This window comes from Malus sylvestris, chromosome 2, assembly GCF_916048215.2.
Source record: "Malus sylvestris chromosome 2, drMalSylv7.2, whole genome shotgun sequence".
Lineage (NCBI taxonomy): Eukaryota > Viridiplantae > Streptophyta > Magnoliopsida > Rosales > Rosaceae > Malus > Malus sylvestris.
The window spans coordinates 30798855-30810679 of NC_062261.1; the positions used below are offsets into that span (position 1 = coordinate 30798855).

The 11825-nt window shown below is 36.2% G+C and overlaps 1 long non-coding RNA gene across 14 annotated transcripts; it reads left to right on the top strand.

The window, feature by feature from the left end:
* The first annotated feature begins 596 nt into the window (after positions 1-596).
* LOC126612718 (uncharacterized) lies at positions 597-10122 on the top strand. 14 transcript variants are annotated; one of them, XR_007619318.1, is made up of 15 exons: positions 598-1048; positions 1399-1832; positions 2738-2810; positions 3341-3399; positions 3867-3929; positions 4796-4863; positions 4978-5736; positions 5945-6051; positions 6193-6254; positions 6328-6354; positions 6772-6854; positions 7217-7323; positions 8222-8278; positions 8863-8956; positions 9830-10122. It is a non-coding gene; the product is annotated as an uncharacterized LOC126612718 (long non-coding RNA). The 14 variants fall into 14 exon arrangements; XR_007619293.1 differs by adding an exon at positions 7430-7458 and having other exon boundaries at positions 597-1048; positions 6193-6854; XR_007619317.1 differs by having other exon boundaries at positions 597-1048; positions 6328-6854.
* Positions 10123-11825: the final 1703 nt, after the last annotated feature.

Below are 11825 nucleotides of genomic sequence, written 5' to 3' on the forward strand. Positions count from 1 at the left end.
GTGTCCACACCACCACCCTTGTTGACCCCGGTTGGTCTTTCTCGGTGTTCGCCCTTGTTGGCGATGTCGCTCGTCGGATATTTCTTCCTGTGGGCTTCCTTTGTTTCTGGGTGGCGTACGTTTTGGTGGTTCGTGGAGGATGGTGCAGCCTTCTTCTTCTTCAACTTTGGTTTTCTGGATGGTGATGGAGATTGGCTTCTAAGCTTCCTTATGAGGTGTGTCGGCGGTGGAGAGAGTTTCTACAGTAGCTTTAGAAACTTAGGGTTGTGTTTTGTTGTTTGTGGTTTGTGTATGTTGGGCTACAATGTAGAGTTGGGCTTGTTTGCTTTTTGTTTTTGGAGGTCCATGTTTGTTCTTTGTAATTATTGTGGTTTTGGACCTCTTTGTGTTTAATGTTTATGTGTTTTTCTCTTCTTGGTAATAATATTACCTTTTAACCAAAAAAAAAGGAGGGGGAACGGCACTGTACAATTTTGGGGTAGATTTCATTTTATTTACGAAATTTGCACTGAATCTCCCTGCCCCCTGATTTAACGTTATTTGCAAAATTGCCACTGGGTTTCAGAAAAGGGTTTTGGGTCTTTGGGCTGGATGTGGCCTTTTACTCGGGGAGAGAGACGGAAGGGGACGTGCGGGTGGGTGTCCTGTGGCTGATGCATCGGTCAGAGGGTTGTTGGAGGGATGGGAGGCCATGCCGCTCTGGGATCGAGATAGAGAGACAGAGGGAGAGGGAGACAGCGACAGAGAGAGAGAGAGGGAGAGGGTGGTTCGTTTTCCATTTGCTTCCTGGAAGTCGAAGCTCCAATTGCATCCATTGTCATTTCGATTTGGGAGAGGGTGGTTGCTGTAGCCTGTCGGTGAGATTGAGGGATGGGTGTGAGATTCGGTGAGGTGAAAGGTTACAGGGAGAAGGAGAGACAGGCAGAGAAAGGGGGAGGCGTGGGGTGAATAGGTCCCCATATGAACAAATCCATGCTCTAATTTAGGGTTAGGGTTCTGAAATTAATTTTCCCCCAATTTGCCCTCTCTCTTAAATCACCATATCCAGGTAAATCCTAATTGTAGATCAGACTTCTATTACAATTTGCTTTCTTTGTGAAATTTTATGGTAATTTACACTAAAGTCTGTGGCTTTTGAAATTCTATATGAAATTGTGAATGTTGTTCGGAATCGAGTCCGGCCAAGTTCTTTGCTAAATAGTGCGAAAATATGCATGATGGAACTAAATTACCTTTGTATCATCTACATTTACCCGTTATCATAACAGGATTTAAAATATAGAAACATACTGCTTATAGGATATTAAGGTTGAAGTCATTTAGTTCCAAAGATGCCATAACTAATGTATCATTGAGTGAAATGCCAGTTTACAAAGATATTGTGCTTATTTGTTTTAGGTGGATTACCAAAAGGAGCTCATAAAGTATTCTGCGAGCATGATCGACCTTGATCATTTCGATATTTAAAGGAGCCATTGATCAGGGGAAGACGACGAGTTGTGAACCTGTGTGCCAATTTTGCCAATTTTGCAGACAAGCAGAAACTCTGACACAGTGATCAAACAGGCTTTCAATTTTAATTTCTTTTTTCTGGTTTTAGTTTCAAGTTTTGGAAGCGTTCTCAATTTTTCAAAAATTTCATGAATTTATTGCATTTTTTAAAGCATGATCTGATTTTATTGTAATTTGAAATTTTTTGATCTGGGTATGCCTTTTTTATTATTTTTGCTAATTGGATCTGATTGTTTTGCTGTTCAGAGTATGGAAAGTAAAAAATTTCAACTTTGGCGAACAATTATCTCACTTGGACATATATATGGGTTGATGCAAAGGTAACCGATCACTTTCTTGAACCATAAATGCCGTTGTGAAGTTGTTGTTCTTAGCCAATTTTCTGTGGATCTATCTAGGATTGAGTTGGTTGTATATAATTTAAGCATTGAAGGTGAGGTGGTGTTGCTGTCATTTAAATAATGCTTTATATTTAGGGGATGACTTGCTAATGGACTTACTGCCTCGAAATCTGCGAAAAGAGTTTATGATCAGAACCCTGACGAGACCTTGAGTGCAAAAGCCTTTCGGTTTCATAAGTCTCAACAAATTTGAATGTCAAAGGAATAAAAATCTGCCCTTAAGCATCTCTATTCTCTTGGACCAAGCATGAAATCCTAAGCACTTATCACCACAAAAAAATAAATAAATAAACAAGCTGAAAAACCATGACCATAGGCACTTAACAGAGCCTTTCACCGGGTCAGAACCCACCATTCCAAGCAATATCCAGCAAGGTTTCACCTAAAGGCATATGACTCTTTTTATATGTTTTGCTCTTATTATACATTTTAAATGTCTTCCACTATTTAACAATTGTATCCTTATAAATTACCTATGAATTATCAACTTGAAGGGAAATTATAGGACATAAGAACATAGTTTGAACTGTGCTTAGTATTGTTCTGTTAAACATATTCGTACAGCCAAAGGCCTCTGTTAAATAATTTATATCTGCATTATGTCCTTCTCTATGAGTCTATGATTGCAATATTAGTGCTGTTCCTTACCAAAAAAATCTTTTAAAAATTAGGTTTCTCAGTTAGGTTAGTGTATGTTAGTATATGTTTAAAAATTACAAAAACAATTCATAATTCACGAACGTTCCTGGCCGGAAGGTAGGTTAGTGTATATTTAATTTAGCTCCCCTGTATTTTTTATTTTTTTGTTTTGTTGGGTGATGCAGTTTGATCGGATCCAGTTGTTGGATATTCCCTGAAGTACCAAGAAGGAACTGACTACTGGGATTTTTTTGGCAAGTAATAATTTTTAATTACTTACACGTTTTTTTTTTTAATTTTAATTTATGATTTGATTGGCCCTTTCTTATATAAGTTTCGAGCCCCATAATTGTTGGACCATTGATATTGTTGAGTGTTATTAGTGAATGCGTTTTGAGTATGTTAGCTAATGGGTTATGTGTTGGGAGACTCACTTTGCATAAACAACTTGCAGTAGCTCATACATGTGACATAGCACTCCTTTTATTACAAATGGTTGATATTTCAAATGCTAGGAATGCAGTCCATAATATATACTTCGGTTATGAATTCTAATTACATAATTCTGTGGTGAGCTCAAGAGCTTTTGATTTGCTTTAGCCATATGGCGAGTTGCAGCCTCTTTCAACTTTGCTAATAAAGAATAAGCATATTTCAATATCTTCATTTTTCTTTTATGTTGAAATTAGAACGTAGTTTTTTCACATGAAAATTGAAGTTTTCCATGATTGAGAACTCTCTTTTTGTTCAAACTGTGTTACAAGTTTTTTTTTTTTGTTTTCTTCTAGCAGGTGGACCTAAAAACAGACCAAGTATGCAAGGGAATGCTAGGATCAACATATGAGAGGTAACTCTGCCTCTCATGTTAAATTTCTATTGTGGTATTTTTTTCATTAAATATTGGTCAAAACATTGTTTAGTATAAACCTAATCACAATACTAACAAGGAGATAGATTAGAAATAGAGAGGTGTTAGTTTCATTTAATGTTTACTTTAAAGATTTTGGATAATGATTATGAATTTTGGTGATATTGCATATCTGCTTTTTTAACCATATTTATGCATACTGTTCATTTCAAGCATATCAATGTGACAGCTAAATGATTCAGTTTGCAGAACATGCTTAAAAATTATAGCTTTAACTAATCACTCATCTTTCATCTCTCTCCCTCTCTCTCACTCTTACAGTAATATACTGCCGGTTTGCTGGTAAATCATTTTTCATAAAAAGTATGCATTTTACTATTCCTAGCACAATCATTTGCATCAAGTTTCAGCATTTTGTTCTAATTTTTTCAAGTTATTTGGTACAGCTATTCATACTCTGATCACAATTGCTGAGAGTCTCAAGAGCAATGGAGTTGCTGTTGAAAAGAGTAAGTTGATATTTGACAAGTGTTGTGTTTGATTTCCAGTACTATTTTGATAAACATAGGCCCTGTTTGGCAGATTGGATAGGATTAGTTATACGGACGCGGGTGTTTGGCGCTCAATCGTACTAAATAAGCGCCAGATTAATTTAACCGGTTTGCTTATTTAAGAGGGTATATGCTGGATTAATAAAACCAACCAAAAGGCTCGGATTATTAGTCGGTCCTCTCGCGAACTCGGCCCTCTCTCTCTCGCCTTCTCTCGGCGTCGTCGTCGTCCTCCCCGTCGCCTTCCTCGTCGCCTTCCTCGTCGCCTTCCTCGTCGTCCTCTCCTTGTGGCCTTCCCCGTCACCTTCCCCGTCGCCTTCCCCGTCGCCTTCCATGTCGCCTTCCTCATCATCGTTCTCTCGGTGGCGTCGTCGTCCTCTTGCCTTCCCCGTCGCCTCGCTCGTCGTCGTTCTCTCAGCGTCGTCGTCGTCCTCTCATCCACTCGTCGTCCTCCCCTGCAACTGGGTCTTGCAAAGAAACATGGTGCGGCGGAGAGATGATTTCAATTTGGGATTCTTCTGCAGTCGGGGAAGAAGAAGGGAGAGAGAGGGAGGGAATTTGGGGTGTGCGGCGGAGAGATCTGGGAAAAAAGTGATGGTTTCAGTTCATTTTTTTTAATTTTATTTTAAGTTTTGATTTCTCCTATAATAACAAACACAATATAAATAATACGATCATTAGTCCGATACTGCACCAAACGCCTGACTAATTTAGTCAGTTACTATCCGATGGCTATTTATCCTATCCGACAGAAATAGTCAGTACAGTCCGAGTTGCCAAATGAGGCCATAATGGTTAATGTTGTGGGGCTACTACTGGAACAGGCATAAGCACCTCTACTGTTGTCTCGAAGCTGGATGGCGAAGATGGACGGATTGTGTTGAAGGCTCAGGTTCGTTATTTCCTTTTGATTTTACTGATCAAAGTTGTTATGTTACTCACTGATGGACTTTTGTAATAATTATGTGTTCCTAATACTAAAATTGTCCCTCTTTCTGTGTCTTAGTTGGTGATTTTGTTGGGAAAGGCTGAAGAAGTCGAGGAGACTGCAGTTCCTGTGGTTGCAGCGTGAAGGCATATGTGATTCAGCAGAGTTTGAGTTGAAACTTGGATGATGAGTAGTAGCTGGGTAATTCATTAGAATAATAAGGATGTGTAAATGAGAAACAGGTTTAGCACTTTGCTTCCTAATGCATGTTTTCTTACATGCCCTTTGATATAAATAATGAGATTTTTTGCAGCTCACAGCTCTCTCTCTCTCTCTCTCTCTCTCTCTAAGGATGTATATATGGGAGACATGTTTAGCACTTTGCTTCCTAATGCATGTTTTCTTACATGCCCTTTGATATAAATAATGAGGTTTTTTGCAGCTCACATCTCTCTCTCTCTCTCTCTCTCTCTCTCTCTCTCTCTCTCTCTCTTTCTCTCTTTCTCTCTCTCTCTCTCTGTCTCTGTCTCTGTCTCTGTCTCTCTGTCTCTCTGTCACTCTCTCTCAGCTCACACACGCACACAGAAACTACCACATTGTTAGAAAAACTGAAGAAGCACTAGAATTTAGTGAGTCTGAAACGTTGAGGTTGACATTTAGGGTTCTCTTTCTTTTAGAGGCTGGAAGATATCTGGATATGCTTCAAATTTCAATTTTTGTGGCCAGATTTTAGTGACCTGTACGGTTTGTGTTGTGCTAAAAGCATGATTGTTTATGTTGGAGTGGTTTTAAGGGAATGTCCAACTGAGTTGGGCAGTTTTTGTTCATTCTGTTAAGGTGAGCGTCTTTGGAGGTATTGTGGGTATATTGTCCGAATTGGGGTTTTTAAAGTTGAAATTCAATCTGGGATTCTGAATTTTTTTTACAACTTAGTAATTTGTGGAGTTATTCTTAGTTTTTATCAAGAAATTTGATTTAGGTTTCATATATTTTGTGAAATTAGATACTTTTTTGTGAAGATTTTTTTAATATATTGTTGTGGTAGTTAAGGTAATTTACGCGTTTGAAAAAGCTCGAGAGTTGAATGTGACAAAGTAAGCAGATCAGCATGTAAACCTGAAACCAAGAAGCTCAAACCCCGAGAATTCGATGGTTAGCCCTGTTTTCAGATTTGTTTGCTTCAGTTAATTTTGTTGTAAATTAATTAATAACATATTAGAGCGAAACCCTGTTGGTTATTGTGCTTTTTTATATAGGTAATTATATGTATTTTCTCTTCTTTGCATTTAGCAGTAATCAACCTTAATTATGTGACTCAAAATCTGGGGCAGCTTCTGGACCTTATTCTCAGGAAGGTAACATTTTTAATTATTTTCCTTATCATTTGATTGGGTTTTTAGTTGACGATTTCAATTTGGTGCCATTAAGCTATCACCCTCAGACCTCAAAATTCAGGTAACCCCATGATTTTAATATTGCTTCTCCTGTTTTATCTAATTATTGTTCTATGAATTGTATTCTTCAGTTAAATAATGATTAATTAGAATTTCTAGGAAAAAAACTCAGGCATTGCAGTGTTTGAAATGATAAATATAAATCCAATTTGGCCATTAGCCAGTCAGAGAACCTAATTTGGGAAGTAGGTTTTAAAGTTTCAATAGTTTCGTTGTGTGTAATTTTTTGTGCTTTGCCTACCGGGAATCTAATAACCAAAGGCTTGCTTATGTTTCTCAAATGGTTTTTAACTGTATGTTTCGTTTCTTTACTATTTTCAGATGATATAAATGATCAGTTCTGTGATGCTGTTAAGAAATGAATTTTGTGATGCTGTTAAGAATAAAGGATCTAATATATTTGATTTGTTGTCTACAGAGAACCAAGGAACTTGATAGCACAGATTTACTAAGTCAATTACCTGCTTTGCGATAGCTTCTTTCTCCCTTCTTGATTGCCAGGTGTGGATCCATGCATTTTACTTATATTTTTGTAATTTAATTATCCTCTTTCTCCCTTCTTTAGTGTTTGATCCTGAAATTAATTTGTGTGAGTCCTGATCTCTGTAATTTTGTGTAAAATTCAATGACTTTACCTTTTCTAATGCCTTTTTATTTTCTATTTTTGTCTTTGAGCTTCTGCTTTTTGGGCATTTTGGGTTCTATTTTTCTATTTCCCAGTCGACTGGAAATATTGAGGGGAGGGAGAGAGAAATTGCTCTGCTATAACTACGCTTCTATATTTCTTACGGGTTGGTATATTTGATAATTAGAAATGACAGCTTTACTTGATTGATGTTTTATTTTTCTGTATTCAATTTAAGGTACTATGAATTGGGACCCGACAATCCACCATACGCTGCCAAGTTCTACAACTGTTGTGGGGCTGCACTTCCAGTTTCCATGTTTTGTATGATGACGATTGATCCATGTAATATCTCTATTTTAAGTTTCATCATTTCATTCAGTCTTGCTCTTGCACTCTAACCAAGCTTCTGTATCTCCAATAATTTCATCTCTTTTGTATAAAAATGAAGTTGATGCGTAATTGGGTTTTTTTCTTAAGGTATGTTTTTTTTTTCATTATCGAATTAATCTTTCCTGCTGTTGTTTATATAATTCTGAGGGGAGAGAGTTAATGGAATGGGGGTAAAAAAAACAAGGGAAGGAAAGGGAAAGATGAGTGCATGGGTTGGCCTGAGTTTTTTTTAATTGGTTTGAGATTTTGTTTACGTTTGGGGTTCTTTTGCCCTAAATTTGTTTTGAATTCATATAGAATTTTGTTTATGTTTGGGGTTGTCATGTTCGTGTATTTAATTTGGTGTTTGGTAGTTTACATTATAGTTGTCGTCAGTTTTCTTAAAGGATAAATCCAAGCGATTTTCTGATGTATGTGCAAATGTTAACACTTTGTAGATTTTTAGTTTTTAAACAATAAGATAATGCAACCGTTCAGAGTGAGGGGAAGAATATAGGTGGAGGAGAATTATGTCTTTCAATGGAAATGACGCATTCATATTTTTGTAATTGGTTACAGGGTTGAAAAAACAGTTGAGCGCTGTTGTTTGTGTCTTGATAATTTTGTCAAGTTTTAAAAACAGTGAAAAGAAATTAAATTTATGAGGTAAAGCAAGCTTTTAACAAAAAATGCTACTGCTTACAAATGTGAGCTTTTGGACTGATTATGTTTTGTAAAAAAAAAAAACTTTAATATTTCTTAGAATTATGTTTTTTTTTTTTCAGTTATGCATTGCTTTGAATGATTTTTTTTTTTTTTTTTTACTTTTACTATTTTGTGTATTTAATTTCTATCTTCATTTTCTGCTCAGATTATTATGAGCTGCAAAGTACTGTTGGCGAAATAGGGAAAAAAAAAAAAAGGAAAGGTGAGTCGGGCTGTTAAATAGTGTAAAATTTTGAGTTTACAAATTTTTTTTAGTCATTAATAATTGCTTTTGCATATATATATATATGCTGGTATGCTTCATGAGGTGACCTTGAAACTTTATTTGACAAACACATATCAATGCAAGTGAGGAAGGATGTGTGGAGCCAAATGAATAAGACATACGAAAATGGTTGAAAGGTTTCAGAGACAGTGGGTATATATTCCTATATTTGAGTTGGTGTGAAACTTTTTCTTTGACGTTCATCCTTTTGTAGGTTTCTTTCGTTTCTAAGACATTTTTATAATTGTGAGACAATGTATTGGGCCTGACAACCACTGTTGGGGACTCATTTTAGAAATGTTGAGTGTGTTTGATTGACATAGTTTCTTATCAAGATTTCTTAAGTTCTTTTCTGTTAATTAGTACTGTAGTAGTTGTACAACTTTGTGGATTTTAGTTAAAGAGAAACTACCAATTCTGATTGCAAAATCAGACATAAGAAAGGGTAAATATGGTTCTGAAGTAACTGAAGAACTTTCTGTATTTCCATACAGCTAATTATGTGATTTATTGTGATGCAGGAAAACCATTCAGAGGAATCTTATAACTTGGCATGTATCCTCACCCTCCCTCCATATCAAAGAAAAGACTATGGGAAAAATTTTATTGCCTTCTGTAAGCTTTGTGCTTACTTTCTTTATTCGTTTTGGCGTATTTTTCTCTGTCTCCGTTCTGTCTTGACGATTGAGTTCTGCTTTACTATTGATAGTCCTTGCAATATTTTTGAATTGTGTTGAACCCAAACGTCTATTATAGGTATATGCCCCATTAAGGTTTTTTAAATATTCTTCTATAGTCCTGCAATGAGATGTAGTTGTAGATTGTGGAAGATTGTATTAAGCTAAAATTTCTTTATAAATACCGTATAGTATTATGTAAAGCTCTCTAACTATTCAATTGTTTCAGCAGTAAAAAATTGATTGATTAGAAGAACTGCAAACCTCAAATTTCCTTCATATTTGTATATTTGATGTTGTTTTTCCATATAAATCTTCTCTTGCAAAGAAATTCAAAGGGCTCTAATTGTATTCATGGACTCTATAACCTGCTATCCAACTATTCCCTGTACTAAATCTTCAAACCCTTCATATAAATGGACTGATCTTTTCTGTTTTCTCCCCTTCTGTGCTCACCAATTTCGGTGGTTTTGTTTTGCTCCATATAGATAAACTTGATTGAAATATATAGTCTTTGCATGTTCTCACCCGATTTGTGTGCATGCAAATACTTGCTATAGGTATGGGTTTTGGAAATTTGCCAAGTTTACTGTGTTTCAAAATTTCGATTTTAAAAATTTCGGTATCTTGATGATTCTTTTCAGATTTGTGGGTAGTTTAGAATTTAGTTTGAGAGGTTGTGATGGAAGTCGAAATGTTTCTTTGTTGTGTGATGGAAGTCGAAATGTTTCTTTGTTGTGTTTATGTATTCTTTGAGTTGGTTGATACAGTTAAATTTATCTCTGAATCAGTTTTGATAAATGTTTGCCAGACGCTCGAAATGCTTGAGAAAAAAATGAGAGTACTACAGAAGGCTGCTGCAAAAGAGTAAGAATAGCTGCCGAGAGCTACTACAATTTTTGTTAATTAAGGGTCGGCAACTTACTTCGGCATTTGTAATCATCAATTCTTGACTCAAGCATTACTTATGAAGAGTGAAGTTGTATAACTTTTGGAGTTAACATTTTGAGAAATAGCTTTAAATTTTTGTTTTCATTTTGCTGATTTTCGAAGTGGTTGTGGGAAACGGTTCTTTTGAACCAGATTAATTGATTTCATTGATTGTGTTTTTGAATTTTGGGAGTCGATCTTAAAATGTGGTGGGCTTTTGAGGAATTCGGGGTTTTTCCAAATCTGAATTTGGTACGTGTGTGTTGTGCTGAGGTTGAATTTGAATTTTGCAGACTGGTTTTTTATCAGCTCACTTCACCCATCTCTTGGTTATTTGAATTATTTAGGGCTGGTTTGGTATTGCTGTGCTTTGAAAAAAAGCTGCTGTGAGAATAAGCGGCTGTGCTGTGAGAATAAGCGGCTGTGAAATAAAGCCAGTAGAGTGTTTGATAAACTTTTTTGTGAAAGTGCTTTTGGAAAAAAAATCAGGATGATAGTGTGTCTTTTCATTAAAGGAGCACTGTAGCTTCGTGTGCTTTGAAAAAACTGGCTTTTTTTCAAAGCAGCAAATAGCAGCTTCAGCTTTTCCTTTGATTTTCAGCTTATTCTCACAGCAGCTTCCAAAATAAGCCCTTTTTTTTCAGTTTACCAAACACAAAAATGACCCTCAGCTTTTTTTCACAGTGACTTTTTTTAAAATCACCTCAATCTCAAACGGGGCCTTAGAGATGCCTGTATTGATTTGTGATTTTGTTGGATTTACTCTGATTAGGACGTGACTCCATTCGTGTCGCCTTTGTAATGCATCTTTCTGTGCAAATTATTCACGCCTATTATGGCTAATAGTTTCAAAACCCGCAGCGAAGGGCGGGCATTTTTTCTAGTATAATCTAATACTGCATGAAAGTAATAAGAAATATAAATATATACTAACAACATGCTTGAGTCCTCTTATACAGGAACCTCTATTAAATATCAGAAGTAATATTTAGTAAGTAACAATTGTATAGCTTTAGTCTTGTAACAAATGCAATCGAGCTGCTCTCTAATTGAAAATCTAGTAGCCATGCATCTTTGCTAATATGCAAATATAAACCACTAGAAGCTTAGTGTTTGTATACATGTAGTAGCTTTGGAAAGACTAAATGAAGTATGAGAATCCGGTTGCAGGTTTGACACATGAATTCACGCTTTTGTCCGATGGTTTGGATCAACCTCCGTCTCTTTCTCCTAATCCGGTTGCAGACAAGGAAGCATGAAAGATATTTCCTATTTTTTTGCTACGATGAGGAGCTCCTTCTTATCTGATGGCTTTATAGAATTACATTTTCCTTGACTTCATAGAACTTTCTACTTCTTAGACTAAAAATAAAACCATTATTTTTTTATCCGTGGAGTTCCATAAAATTCTACGAAGTTAAATTCTGCATATCCATTTCGAGTGTAAACCTTTTAGATGAAATATAGAATTAATGCAACTAAAATAAATAAAAAGCAGAATAGTAAATGATCATTTATCACAGTGGTGGAAATGTGTTGTGCCTTTGCATGATGACTTGGATTTGATCCCGTCGGTTGCTATCTAACATTTAACTTACTAACACTATCACTCTCGTAAAAAAAAAAAAAAAAAAAAAGCAGAAGAGGAACTTGCAGCTGTAAGCTCTCTGATTCTGTGGGCTTTGGATATCCATACTTTGCGACGGCATAGTTTCGCGGTACGGAACGGCGGCCAAGGAAAAGGCGTTGATAAAGAGACTATGGAAAGAACTCGGGGAAGGACCAGGATCCTCGCCGGATCATTCCCTAGGGATCCTAGGGATCCCACAATCCTATCCGTTCATCGTATATCGTGCGGTCAGAAATCATTTAAATTT